Source organism: Chrysemys picta, chromosome 2 (assembly GCF_011386835.1).
Source record: "Chrysemys picta bellii isolate R12L10 chromosome 2, ASM1138683v2, whole genome shotgun sequence".
NCBI lineage: Eukaryota > Metazoa > Chordata > Testudines > Emydidae > Chrysemys > Chrysemys picta.
In genome coordinates, this window is record NC_088792.1 from 196491325 (window position 1) to 196506006 (window position 14682).

The 14682-nt window shown below is 40.4% G+C and overlaps 1 protein-coding gene across 3 annotated transcripts in view; it reads right to left on the minus strand.

The window, feature by feature from the left end:
• The window catches only part of CCDC102B (coiled-coil domain containing 102B), a 362186-nt gene that overhangs the window by 144516 nt on the left and 202988 nt on the right, over window positions 1-14682 (minus strand). The gene's annotated exons all lie outside the window — the stretch shown is intronic.

A 14682-nucleotide genomic window follows, 5' to 3' on the forward strand; every position in this document is an offset into this window, starting at 1 on the left:
GGCACTGAAATCTCAGTTTTCCCTCTACTTTCCTGAAATGCGCATTTAGAATGAGTGGATACGTAACCCCCTTGTAGCAAACTGCAACTCTAGATCCTATCTAATAGCTAAAGAAGAAGAGCAATTACTCGTGTTATCCTGTGACGGGGACTGAAACTTGAATTCAAGCAGGAACTTCTTGCCTGATTCTGGTTGAAAATAAAAAGGGAATACCCTGATCTGACAGATAAGGCCATTAAAGTCTTGATGCCATTCACCACCACATACTTATGTGAAAGTGGATTTTCAGCCTTAGTATCAAAGAAAAATTGAAACAAACTGGATGTTGAAGAAGATCTAAGACTGAAACTGTCACCTATTCTACCAAACCTTCATGTGCTTTGTGCCAAGAAGCAAGCTCAACCATCTCATTAGAACTGATGATAAAATGGTGAGTTCATGATGTTGTTGTTCACAACAGTTTGTCAGTAGACTTAGAGCCCATTCACACTGGGCTGATATCCCGTTTCCCACTGCAGTTCGTTTCACTTCAGAACGTTTGCCTTTCAGTGTGGAAGCGCCAAATGTTTCCTGGAGCAATTTAAAAAAAACATACCGAGACCACCTTCAAGATGTGTTCTTGGTACAGTTCACTCCTAAGGTTGGCTATTTGTTCTACATTGCAAAGTGTACTCAGTACACACCCAGTGTGAAAGGAATACAAGTTTAGGATGAGTACACTTGATAAGTGTGCTGAGCTCAGTACATTTACAAGTGTCCCCAGTGTGAAAAGGGGATTTAAATTGTCTACTTGCAAACAATAGATTTCCAAAGGGGTCCGCACTTTCATTCGAAATGTAGGGGTCCAAGAATGTAAAGGTTAAAAGCCACCATTCTAGACATATCAAATACAAAGCAGATCCACTCTAGATAAATCCACAGACCCCTCCTATGGTCTGCAGATATGTCAGCAGCACCTCATGGTTGATAATTTTCAAGGAGGCTGACCGATCCAAAAGAATTGTCATGTATACCTGATCTCTATTCGCTGCCAGGAGATAATCACCATGTGGTGGGGCGGTGCCCCACTCTCTGAGAAGAAGGGCTGAACCAGGCCCGAGAGGCTGCGCAGACCAGCAGCCAATCGGGGCAGGGAAAGAGGCAGCCAATCAGGGCCGGGCTAGGTCCTATATAAAGGCTGCCTAGCAGAGGAGAAGTCAGTCACTCTCTGACTAGCGAGGAAGAAAGACTGGCTCCTGAGCTAAGGAGCAGCACCTTGGACAGAGCAGTGCTGGGCAGGCTGGGGGAAGCGGAGTGGGGCTCCAGCCGAGATACCTGTCAGGCTGCGGCCCTTGCTAGAAGAGGTCAAGAAGGTGCATAGGGCCAAAGGGGAAGTGGCCCCGGGAAGCTAAGCGGTCAGGAGCGGAGAGAAGGAGGGCAGAGGGAGGCCCCTGCTAGAGGGTCCCTGGGTCAGGACCCAGAGTAGCAGGTGGGCCTGGGTCACCCCCTTCCATCCTTGCATTGCCCCGGCCATTGAGGAGAGGGGCTGAGACAGACCGCGACCCGCCCCTAAGACGAGGGGCTAGATTCTAGGGTTGTGGTTGGCTACCGAGGCAGGGCAAACAGAAGGATTGCTGTTAACAATGCCCCCCAGAAGGGGGTGAGACCAAAGTAGCGGGCACTGTCAGAGGGCGGTGTCCTGAAGCGGATGAAGACTGTCCTGAAGAGGACGCCACCGAGCGGGGAGCAACGTGGGTCCCAGAACAGCAGAGCAGAGACAACGGGCAAGCTACCATGCGTCGAGGGTGCTCTGCAGTGGTCAAGAGCTAATTCCCGGAGAGACCAGCATGGGGCGCCAACGGTGGTGAGTCGAACCCCATCACACACCAATACAGCAAAGCAGTACTATCTAAAACCTGCTGGAATTAAAAGATTGAGGACTCCAGGAACTGATGGGGCTATTTCCTCAGCATTCTTGATCATCTTCACCCAAAATGGGATGACATAGCGTTTGTCTTAAGCAGGAGTCTAACAAACACTGAATCAGAAACTGGCACCTTCACTCAGGCATTAACAGTAATTTCCAACAACGGCCCCACATCTCCCTGCTCTCTTTCACCAGAAAGAATGGGCATGGCTGTACCTCATATGTAACCAATACATCTTCCAACACCACCAGAGCCTTAAGTGTCACAAGTAGCAACCCAAACAGTGAAGATTCTACATTTATTCTACCTCCAATCCCTCCCTCCGCCATATGAGAACTTGCGCCAAATCCAAGTGAAATACCTGCAAAGATTTTGAAAACTTCTCACAGTGAGATGCTTACAACTATCAGAAGATACAAACAGCCTAGATTAGTCATGATTGTAACTAACTACTGCAGCTGCACTAATTGAATTTTTTCTGTACTTCTTACACAGACACAATTTAAAAAAAAAAGCAAATGATCCTATTCAGAGCAGAGTTTGTGTCACTAGCATTTCAGTCATCTTCCCTCTCACTACAGTCACATGTCATTTGATGATTGCGGAGACCCTGAAGCATGAAGTTAGCAAAGAGGGAATTTATGAAATGTTATCACAACATTCCCATCAAACTGACCGAGCAGTGTCCGTTGGTAAGACTAGTATGCCTCAATCTTCTAGAACTCCTACTGTGGCAGGTTGTTCCAAATGCTTTGATTCTCTCTTCCATTTTGTTCCACTCTTTTTCCAAGTGGTTTTATTTTTAAAGCTTGGTTGTCTTTTCCTGTCTCATAGATACTCATCCTTCTGTGTATTTTTATATATCGGACAGGTTTTTTTTCCACTTTATTTCTTATATATCTTATGGCTATTTAGAGATTCATTGGTAGAATATTTTGTAATGTACACTGTAGATCTTCAAAATTCACAAAGACAGTTAATTAAAACCTGTTTCTTTACCAACTTTTAAATTTTCCATTACACTTAGGTTGAGAGAGGCTTCATGGTCTGAGTATAAATTTCAGAGCCCTTTTAATCCCAATTCAGACACTAAATATCCATGCGGCCTTGAGAGAGTCACTTAATTTTTCACCCAAAGTTTTGCCATTTGTATAACAGGGATAACAACAACCTCACTGGTGTTTTAATCATGATCGTGCACCACGCAGAATCGCACTGGCTTCAGTTAGATTCTAGGAATCAGAATTCAAGCTCAGGGCTTTAGTGTCAATTCTGTTTCAATATTTTTAGTGCATCAAGCACCCTGGTCTTTGATCTTGTTTTTAATAAACATAAGGGCAGAGTATTATTATTGGGTCAGCCAAATTCTGAGGTTCTTACTCAAAATTGACTCATTCTTTACTCAAGAAAACTCCCATGGATATTATTGAGAGTTTACCAAAATAAGGACTGAGTAAAAATAACTTAATGGGCTAAATCCTGAAGTTAACAGGGGTGTCTGTTACAAGACTTCTGCAATACTTTGTATTAGTTGCTATTAGGCACGGAGGATTTCACGCTTAAAATTTCAGTATTTATTATCTGAAGTTAAAAATATTTTATTTTCTCCCATATAAAAGGGCCTACTCCTACATAACATGCAGTAATAAAAGATAATCTTCTCCAGCTTCCTTTTGGTGGACTTTTCAGAGAAGTACATCAGAACTCTGAGATATATAGAGTACAGGATTTTCAAGACACAAGTTGAAACTTGGCTCCCTTACCTATTCACTTTAGGAAAATTTCATGAATGCTATTGTCTTCATAAAGTCTATCATTTTACAAAAGCTAGAATTATAATTAGTAATTCTTTTTATGAGGTTATTTAGGACTTCAGTCATTTGGCAAATAAAAGGCAAGTAATTCCTGATGGACATAGCATCTTCTAATCTCGGAGCCATCAGTTGAAATACAGCATTTAGAAATGCATCAAAATCTGAATTTTCCACTGCTAGTAACCCAATATAATTGAAGTGCTTAAAATAAAAAGCTTTTCCTGTTTAATTTTGTACAACATGAAGATATGCATACAAAAAAACATTTTCTCATCTGTTCTTCCCCTGATCTTCTGCCGTATTTTTTTTTTTTTTACTCCTGATGACAACACTAGGAAAAGAATCACACAAAAGATCAAAAAGATTGATATTCTTTGAAAAGGGGCCAGTGTCTGTACAGAGTGATTTTTTTTTCTCTTTGTGATGAAAAGTTATTGAAAAGTCTTGAGACTGTTAGAATATTTGGATGAAAATCAATATTGTGCTAGGGACTGCTGAATACATTGAAGCCACTAATGGTTTATATTACACCAACATTTAAATAAGAAACGGGTTTTGTTTTGCTTTACATATCTTGCCATATTCAGTGCATTCAAGGTAGTCTCTTCATCCTAATTCCATATCTTTGAATGACTTGACTGGTTCATTATTTATGTCTGACTGATCTTTCTTACACTAGTATAAATCATGTTTGACTCCACTGAAGTGGTGAAGTCATGAGAAGCCTAAAACAATTATTCAGATACAAATACCCCAATCCTTGGGGTGCATAAATTTTCCTCCAGAAATTACACCTTGGAGCCATAGGTAATTAGCAAATCTTGCAGTTCAGTTAATATAATTTATCCAGTAGTTCATTTCCGAATATATCAAACAGTTTTTTATTATTTAAGATCAATGCCTGTACAACATTTAAGAAAAGGTGTCAAGAATTTAATCATCTAAGAATTTAGAAAACAGGAAATAAACAAATGTAATTCCTTATGTCCTCTTCATTCATAAGTATTAGGGCTTCCAACAGGCTTTATAATGAAAAAAAAATTGGATTCTGGAATCCAAGAATTTACACAAAATTGATATTCAGCCACCAGAATTTTGGCAGCATATCAGAAGATGAAGCTGAACTGGCTAAAATGAGTAATCTCATTACACACCACAAAGGTTCCTTTGATCCATTATTAGAGAACATTCACCAGCACTGACAGGTTGAGGAAGTGACTAGCATTAGAAAAATTGTTTTGCAGGATCCGGTCAGGTACTCCTCACGATCTACCAGCTCCATCCTCCCTTCCCCAAAATACCATTCATGAAGAGATAGCTATAGGACCGTGGCTCTCAACCTTTCCAAACTACTGTACCCCTTTCAGGAATCTGATTGGTCTTAAGTACCCCCAATTATACCTCACTTAAAATCAGACACAAAAATACAAAAGTGTTACAGCACACTATTACTGACAAATTGCTTACTTTCTTCTTTTTACCATATAATTATAAATCAATTGGAATATAAATATTATGCTTACATTTCAGGATATAGCATATAGAGCAGTATAAACAAGTCATTGTCGGAATGAAATTTTAGTTTGTACTGACTTCACTAGTGCTTTTTATGTAGCCTGCTGTAAAACTAGGTAAATATCTAGATGACTTGGTGTGCTCCATGAAGGACCTCTGCGTACCCCCAGGGGTAAGCATACCACTGCCATAGGGGATGTTTTCTTCAAAGAGATCATTCTGTCAATGGGGGGCAGGGTGGGAAGACAGAAGAGATGGGTGTTACTATAGAATCATAGTGTAGTGCAATACAATGGTGGGGGGCCTATGCCCCAAATTTCACAAATATGCAGGAGGTCAGAACCACTTGCATGGTAGTATTGTGCCTTTATACTAGCTCTGGTGTTCCATTCCCTGAGCCCCAGGGAATGTAGTGCCTATGGAGTCGTAGTATAAGGCAATATCTAGTAAGCCCAAGGAGGGGTTCTACATGAAAGAAATAAGTAACATAGCCACAGGCTGAATTATCTTTTTTGCCTAAACTCCATGGGAGCATGTGTGAGGGTAGGGATGATAAATGCACTTCCTCACTCCCTATGCATATCCCAGACTTGTGGGGGTGTCCATATGGTCCAGGTGAAAGGCAAGGGTTAGTGGAGGCAACTCACACCTCACCATATCCCAGAGTGAGAAGAGAGATCCATGTCCGGACTACAATCCAAGCCTATATTATTGCAACAGATTTGTTCACAAAATAAAAGCTATAATTGAGCACATTTGCTTGACTTTAGATCTTATGCTGCTTCCTATGGTTTTAGAAAAGAAATCCATTGTACTCATATTTTAAATATGCAATCAGTTGCTAGGTAAATAATGAGCTGATCATATACAATATATTGGAGGCTAAACTGATTATTATTAATAATGATTAAAGTGAGTCTTGTGCATTGATCTTGCTGAGCAGCTAGTTCACGTGAGGAAAAACTCCATGTAACAAAAGTAAATCATAATTCTGTATGATCTAAACATCCAAGATAAACAGAAAAATAACTCTGCTGGCACTTAGTTGCCAATTAGTTTTTGCTTCCTTATTAATACTTTGCAGCCTTATTCAAAGTGAATGCTGAAAATGCAAAAGATTCCGATCATTTTCTAAAAACAGATGTAGAAATGACTTGGGAATCCATTACCATTTTAAGCACAGGAGACTATTAAATCACTTAACATGCCATCTACTCACTTTCAATTACCTTTACTCTTTGTCAGGGACATATAAACCCTCTAAGCATATAAAATAAGCCTTTGAGATTTTTTTAGTTGAATGACTTATTGATTTTTAGTATTGTATGCATGTAGACTTCATTTGAAAGGCAAACAAATTAATGGCGCACCAAAAATAAACCCAGAGAAAGAGGGTTTGATGTATTTGCAACCTCAAGGCGGCATAATCAATAGAGAAAATGCACTGAAAAATATGGATTGCAAGTAAGAAATGTCTTTCTTTTAAATTACATAGAATTTACAAATAAATCTTTAAAGTGCAAGACATACGATCAATTTAACGTATTCAAGCCATCTTGAGGTTGTATTTTCCTTGTCGTCATATTTAGGTAGAGCTATATCTTCCTTCAATAACGTTCTTTATACTGCTAGCTGTAGTAAATTAAATGATTCAATTAAGTGTCATCTAGATCACCACTATGGCTTTCAATTGCCATGAGTTGCTGCATGATGAGGACACATGAGCACTGACATCACAGATTGCTCCAGTCAACACACTAACATCTGTTTCTATTGCCACGTTCTGAGCCACTCATTTCACTGCTGTCATCACCTTAAAGATTTTACTAGTTTGTTCTTGTCACACAGAAGGGATGGGAACAATTTAGTAGGATTAACTATCAGTCAGACAAGTCCAACCATGCATACACTTTAATTTAAGTGTAAGAAATAGACACACAAGATATTCATAGGAAAAGGCCTCAGAAAACCGTCTGTTCCCGTTTTGATTTCACCTTTAAAAGGATCCTATAATCTGCATCAAATTAAGTCAGTTTGCTTCGTCTACATGTATGAGTACATGCCCTTGAGGAGGCTCTGCTGAACAGAGACCTACAGCTATACGGTTTATTCTGAAAAGGATGGAGTGTGGTTATTTCGCAGTTATGTGTGAAATATGGCAGGAAAATTTGATGTCATGTTGCTATTTAAGGCAAATACTGAGATATCCTTCTATTAATATCTTATGTTGAGAGTTTTCACCACTGTATTGATATGCCAGCTCAGTGGTGGATAAAGAGTAGTGAATTTTTAGAGCATGAGGATTGTCATCACATATCCCCTTTAATAATGGAATTATGCACATTGCTTGAAAGAAAATATACTCTGGAGAAGGTATATAAGGTATTCAGTATGCCCCAAAACACTTTTGTGATTGAATGATTCCATAAAATGTGCTATTTATGCTAAACTATCTGTTTGATCTTGTGTTTAGCTGTGACACTCTGAGTACGTTTCCCAGACCTGAGGAAGAGCTGTGTGTAGCTCAGAAGCTTGTCTCTCTCACCAACAGAAGTTGGTCCAATAAAAAATATTACCTCACCCACTTTGTCTCACTACAGATCTATTGTCATTTGGGCAGATTCAATACACTGTGAGTTTATATGACTTTCATACATCTCCCAAAGCACTTTTTTTTTCTCTGGGCTATCATTGACTCCAATCATGATTACTGAAACCCCCGCTATTCTCAACATCAATAATAGACTTGTCAACAAACAAATATAAAAATTATGGAACATAATAAATAAAGGAAGGGGGAGATAAAGAGTTAGTGATCACCTTTTGGGGGGATTAGGAGGAATTCCCCCTCCTCCAAGTGATCAGACCTCTCTGATTTCCCCTCTCCCAAATTTGCTGAGGAGAAAGAGGGAGAGAAAAATGACTTATACTGCCACTCAATCTCTTCTCCCTATCAAAATTCTCTCTCTAAACCAGTGGTTCTCAACCTGTGGCCCACAGGCCACTTGTGGCCAATCAGCACATAGCTATGTGATATCCTCAGGACCATATGGTAGAATATATATATTGTGTGGATGTGGCTCACATAACACAGAGAGAGCTGCATATGCAGCCCACAATGTAAATAGGTTGAGGTCCACAGCTCTAAACTGACCCAGTGAATGTTCACACATGCCACACATAGCCAGTGGGCTGAGTACTGATCCTTAGATCTGTGGTGATTATAACTGGTCAGAAAATACCTGTCTAAATTAAATTTGGCCCAAAATGTGTCTCCTGAGTGAGAAAAATAATCAATTCAAGCACATGATTTCAATATCTGACTAAAAGGTTAAATATGTGCTTTAGTGCTTTGCTGAATTGGGGCTCTGATCAGTAGGTAGGAGCAGGTTCCTACATGTTTCAGATATGAGAAGGCAGAAAGCCCACTCATCACTTGTGAAGCATAATCAGTATTGCCAACTCTAAGCATTTGAAAATTATGTATCAGCTCCCAGTCCCCCTTAAAAAACTAATAAGATTGGCTTAAAAAAATCATGAGATTTTAGAACAATAAATTTGTGGTGGCTTTTATTTGCCTTCTGGTTTTCACTGTTGTTAGTGTTCATATTTTCAAACTTTTTTCTGCAATCATAAGGACTAGAAAGTTACTTAAGAAAGGAAAGTGGAGATTTTCACATAAGGTACTTGACTGCAAAAGCTAGAGTTTTAAGAAATAACACCAAAACATCACACGTCTGAAGATCAAATCAGAAGAGTTGGCAACACATTTCACTGTTGCCATGAAAGTGCCATTGCCAAAGTCTGCTGAACCTTCAGTTCAGTTACCACCCTGCTTTCCTGAAACCAATAGTCAGTCAGTTTGCCAACCCCACAAATAGCTCAGAGTTCAGAAACATTGTAAAAGCTTTAGGCTCCCAAAATCATAGAGGTGCGGACCTCGAAGATGAACGGAGCTGTTGGAATTAGGTGATCATGAACTCCTTACTTTAAAGCAGATATATGAAAGAGACTAGCCCCTCCTCTCCCAGCCATGAGACACTAGAACATTTTGGGGAGTCTATAAAAGGGCAGTTAAAAGTAGTTAATGAATTTACTTTTCAAATGTGTGTTTAAAAATTTATACAATACATACATATTTGTACATATTTTGATTATATCTCCTCTCACAGCCTTCACATATTGCTCTTAGAATGTAAATGCTTTGGGGCAAACTTATTAAAAATAAAGATATTTTATCGTTCAGGGTCAAGGCAATAAGAATGGGGAGGCATGACCTCAGAGTCAAGGCCATAATTTAATCTGAAATTAAACCTGACCTCCACTGTCATTGAGTCAAAGTCTTCATGAGTTGGCTCTTTGCAGCTCTTTCCTCTTGCACAATATTTACTTGATGGGAGAATCAGAACACATTGTAATTAATATGAATGAGACATTTAAAACTGCTTGCTCACATAAATTAGAGCCGATATGAGGGGAAATATTGGCCCACAGGGTGGGTGGATGCAGAGCAAGTTTCTTTCTTCAGAATCTCAATCCTAGCAAATACTCCTACCAGTTTAGTCCTGGACTTCTCTTGAAAGGATATCACCAATCATGCCATACTCTGCTGTGGTTTTGTAGCATCAGAAGTAGGCTGAGACAGACCATCTTTAAAAGTCATTTTCTCTTAATACCCACGCCAAGCACAGAAAAAAAGCATAAAAAAAAAGTGCAACTATGCTGCAAGTGAGGAGAAAAATGTGAATGAAGGTGAAAAGACAACAGACTTCTAAACATATTTTGGCTGAAAGCCTTTCCAATGTTTATAATTGATAAAGAAATATTACTTTTCAAATGTATGAAGAGCTGATGTCTTTTAACCTGTTATTTAGAAACAATTTGTCTCTGTTCTTTTTTTTTTTTTAGAAACATGCTCTGTTCTTTTTCTATTATTAGGGACATCTGCATAAAAACAGTAGCCTTCTGCTCCTGCTGTTTATTCCTCACCAGAAGTCATAATCCTCCATTTGCAAATAGATCCGTGAGAAATATCTGCAGCATAGCACCTGTTTCAGAGTTCACACGCAAAATCAAAGCACCAGGGTCTCATTCTTTCAAGCCTGCTAATTTTTCATCAAAACAAGATGTGAGGGTTTTTTTTTTAAAACTCAATCTAAATAGATGCTAGTAAAGGTTAGAGTTTTGATGGGTCCATTGAAAAATATCATATGGTCTCCTTAGTCACTAATTAGCTGAGTCTCCACCTGTGATCACAGGGAAGAAAAGCAATTCCATTTGTACTTGTGTATTAACTACAGGTGGCAAAAGCTGCCAGATTTGTTTTGTGTTGGTTTCTTGGACCTAAACCAGCAGTGTAATTTGAAGATGTAGCAATACCACAACAAACACTTGAATCTTTTGGGTTTCAGATATCAAGGAAGTTTTATAATTAGCCTGTTAATACATTTTACACAAAGAAATAATCCTTTATACTGAATCCACTCCAAAATCCATTCCAACTTGTGGACAATAGAGTAAAAGATGCATTTAAAAGACAAATTCAAAAACAGCAGTATTAAAACATATATGGTTAGAGTCTGGGTGAACCCCCTTTTTCATATGTGCAGTTATTTGTTACATGTGTCCCCTGCCCAGACGCTCTTCCTGGGATGCTTAAACCTTAAAGGCACAGCTTCCAATACCACAGGAATCAAGAGAGTTATAGAACGTGCAAGGCATGTAGCTTGAAGATCAGGTATATAAACCACAGGGGTAGGATTTACACTTCCTTATACTACTTTACAATCTTTAAAGCGAACAAGGATTGTTTTAGATTAAGATATCAAACTGAGACTCTGGAAAGCTGGGTTCAATTCATGGTTCTGCCACAGACTTCCCATGGAACCTGGGGCAAGTTTCTTAATCTCTGTGTGTCAGCTTCACACCTTGAAAATTGGGATTATACTTCCCTGACTCACAGGGCTGTACTGCAAATTCATGTTTGTCAGGTGATCAGAGAGTGCAATGATGGGGACTGCCTCAGTACATAGTTATAAAAAAGGGTGGTGGGGAACAGGTAATGCTAATTTTTGTGAAGGTGCCGTGTCTTCTAATAGGATAATATTGAAGTTGAGGGGGGAAATAAATGGTGGGTGTCCATGATAGCAACAAACAATCTGCATGACAGTATGAGGTCATATAAACAGAGCTGGAGAGAAGACAAAATTACTGACTAGGATGAATAGGTTGTACTATTGCCCCACTGTAATTGCTTTGTCCTGCTACTGCCCAATTTGAGGGATGGGGGGACGGAGGATGGAAAGTCAGACAAGCAGTCTGTTCCTCTGAAGGTTTCTGCAGACTGAAAAGGTAGACCCTCGACCAGGAAAAGAGACCCTGCCACCTCCTCTCAACCAAACACATTGAGATATTATGATGAAGTGGGCTTGTAGACCATCATGCCTTGTCTCCTCCAAGAAAAGAGGGATAAGGTGTGTATAAACTCATAGTTTTAGGCATACTAGAGGGAAACTACTGACATTAATTCTGGTTTCATTTTGTGTTTCATGTTCATTTGGCCATGAACATTTAGGGAAACTGGACCAGTTAAATATTTCCCTGAATCCATTGGAAAGTGGACCAAAATTTGATACAGCTGTGTTCGCAATATTACATTTAGGTGAAGTGGAAATGACACCACAAGCAAAGCATTATCTATGGCCACTGGTGGGGAATAAGTAGTAGGAGAACATGAACTCTTAAGAAACAAACAAATACTCCAATTTCATATTGCCTCAGTAATAATAATAATAATAATAGTAATAATAAAAGGAAGACCAATGCAAAATATACAATAAAAAGTTTTAAAATAGATAGTATGAATGAAGCCATGAATCATCAAGGAAAGCTTCAAATGACAAGAACTAAGAACACTGATTAAAGCCAATATACCAAACGGTAAAATCACTGACTCATTAGTCTTCTCCCTGCTTTACTGTTTTCAAGCACAATCAGCTGAGCTCTTCCTACAGGATAGGGAATTTCCATTAATGCCAGGTCTGATGCAGGAGATATAAGTGATTCTTAAGGTACAATTGGACATTTGAAAAGCGTAGTATTCATGGCATTAAGGGAAAAAAAAAACAAAGAGGACGAGGTTCCTGTAAACTAGCCTGTGCTTTCTCAAAAAAAATCTGGCCTCCTAAGGATATCGGAATAAGTTCAACTACTTTTGCAATAAAGTCAAGATCCTATTCAGTTGAAAAATGGTTTGTTTGTATCCCACATTTTTATTAATGTGATGTTCAAAGTATAGGCAGGATGGTGAATGTATTACATAGCAATCCGATTAAAGCTCTTTCAAGGCAACTCCATGTCTTATGTTAAATAATGGTCTATAGCTTTTGGATGACATTGAACATCTAAAAGCTTATTCACCACAGTTATTAAAATATCAGCTGTAGTGCAAATGATTCCTTGATTGGTATCAGTTATGTATGCACTCCTCACTTACCCTTTATTAATATATTAACCTAGCTCACCACCAAAAAAAAAAAAAAAAGGAAGAAGATAGGTTAAAGTTTAATATAGCTGTTCATAGTTCCAGGGAGATGGGGACACAAGAGAAATAATAATAGGTCAGGAGATTCTTACTTAACTATTACAGCATTACACTACCAAAAGTAACTATGTACAAATGGCACTGTCATGGATGCTAGGCTAATTGTACCTCTGCCTCTTCCTTCCTGGTCTTTCTGAGACCATCCACCTCAGCTCTTAGGCCTCTTGCCCTTACTTGTTTCTGGATGGAATCTTGAGATTTTTCCACTCTTAGGGTATGTCTACACTACGAAATTAGGTCGAATTTATAGAAGCCGGTTTTATAGAAATCGGTTTTATACAGTCGATTGTGTGTGTCCCCACATAAAATGCTCTAAGTACATTAAGACGATGGACCGCGTCCACAGTACCAAGGCTAGCTTCGACTTCCGGAGCTTTGCACTGTGGGTAGCTATCCCACAGTTTCCACAGACTCCGCCACCCATTGGAATTCTGGGTTGAGATCCCAATACCTGAAGATGCAAAAACAGTGTCACGGGGGGGCTCTGGGTACATGTCGTCAGGACCCTCCCACTCCGTCAGAGCAACAGCAGATAATCGATTCACGCCTTTTTACCTGGGTTACCTGTGCAGACGACATACCATGGCAAGCATGGAGCCCGCTCAGCTCAGCTCACCGTCACCATATGTCATCTGGGTGCCGGCAGACGTGGTACTGCATTGCTACACAGCAGGAGCTCCTTGCCTTTTGGCAGTGGATGGTGTATTACGACTGGTATCCGTCGTTGTCGTATTCCTCAGTGAGTTCGGTCAGAGGCACCTGGGCAGACATGTTTTGTCTCCTGGAGACTCAGTCCTGCCGGCAGTCCTATTGAACCGTCTTGACGATGATGGCTAGCAGTCGTAGTACAGCATCTTCTGCCAAGCACCCAGAAGATGCCGATGGCTATCAGTCATGCTGCACCATCTGCTGCCAGTCTAAGATGTAAAAGATAGATGGAGCAGATTTGTTCTGTATTCATTTGCTTCCCGCTCCCTCCGTGAAACCAACAGCCTGCTAAACCCAGGGTTTTGAGTTTAATCTTTCGGGGGGGGGGGGGCATTCTGTGTGACAGTTGTTTGTGTTTTTCCCTGATGCACAGCCACCTTTGTTGATTTTAATTCCCTGCACCTGTAAGCCATGTCGTCACTCGCCCCTCCCTCCCTCGGTCAAACAATAGTTTTGCGCCTTTTTTCAGCCCAGACGCCATAGCAGTGGGATCATGGAGCCCGCTCAGATCACAGCGGCAATTATGAGCACTATGGACACCACGTGCATTGTCCTGGAGTATATGCAGAGCCAGAACATGCCAAAGCAAAACCAGGCGAGGAGGCGATTGCAGCGATTGCAGCGATTGCAGCGCGGCGACGAGAGTGATGAAGAAACTGACATGGACGTAGACCTCTCACAAAGTACAGGCCCCAGCAATATGCAAATCATGGTGTTACTGGGGCAGGTTCGTGGCGTGGAATGCCGATTCTGGGCCCAGGAAACAAGCACAGACTGGTAGGACCGCATTGTGTTGGAGGTGTGGGACGATTCCCAGTGGCTGCGAAACTTTTGCATGTGTAAGGGCACTTTCATGGAACTTTGTGACTTGCTTTCCCCTGCCCTGAAGCGCCAGAATACCAGGATGAGAGCAGCCCTCACAGTTGAGAAGCGAGTGGCAATAGCCCTGTGGAAGCTTGCAACGCCAGACAGCTACCCGTCAGTCGGGAATCAATTTGGAGTGGGCAAATCTACTGTGGGGGCTGCTGTGATCCAAGTAGCCAACGCAATCAAAGACCTGCTGATATCAAGGGTAGTGACTCTGGGAAACGTGCAGGTCACAGTGGCTGGCTTTGCTGCAATGGGATTCCCAAAC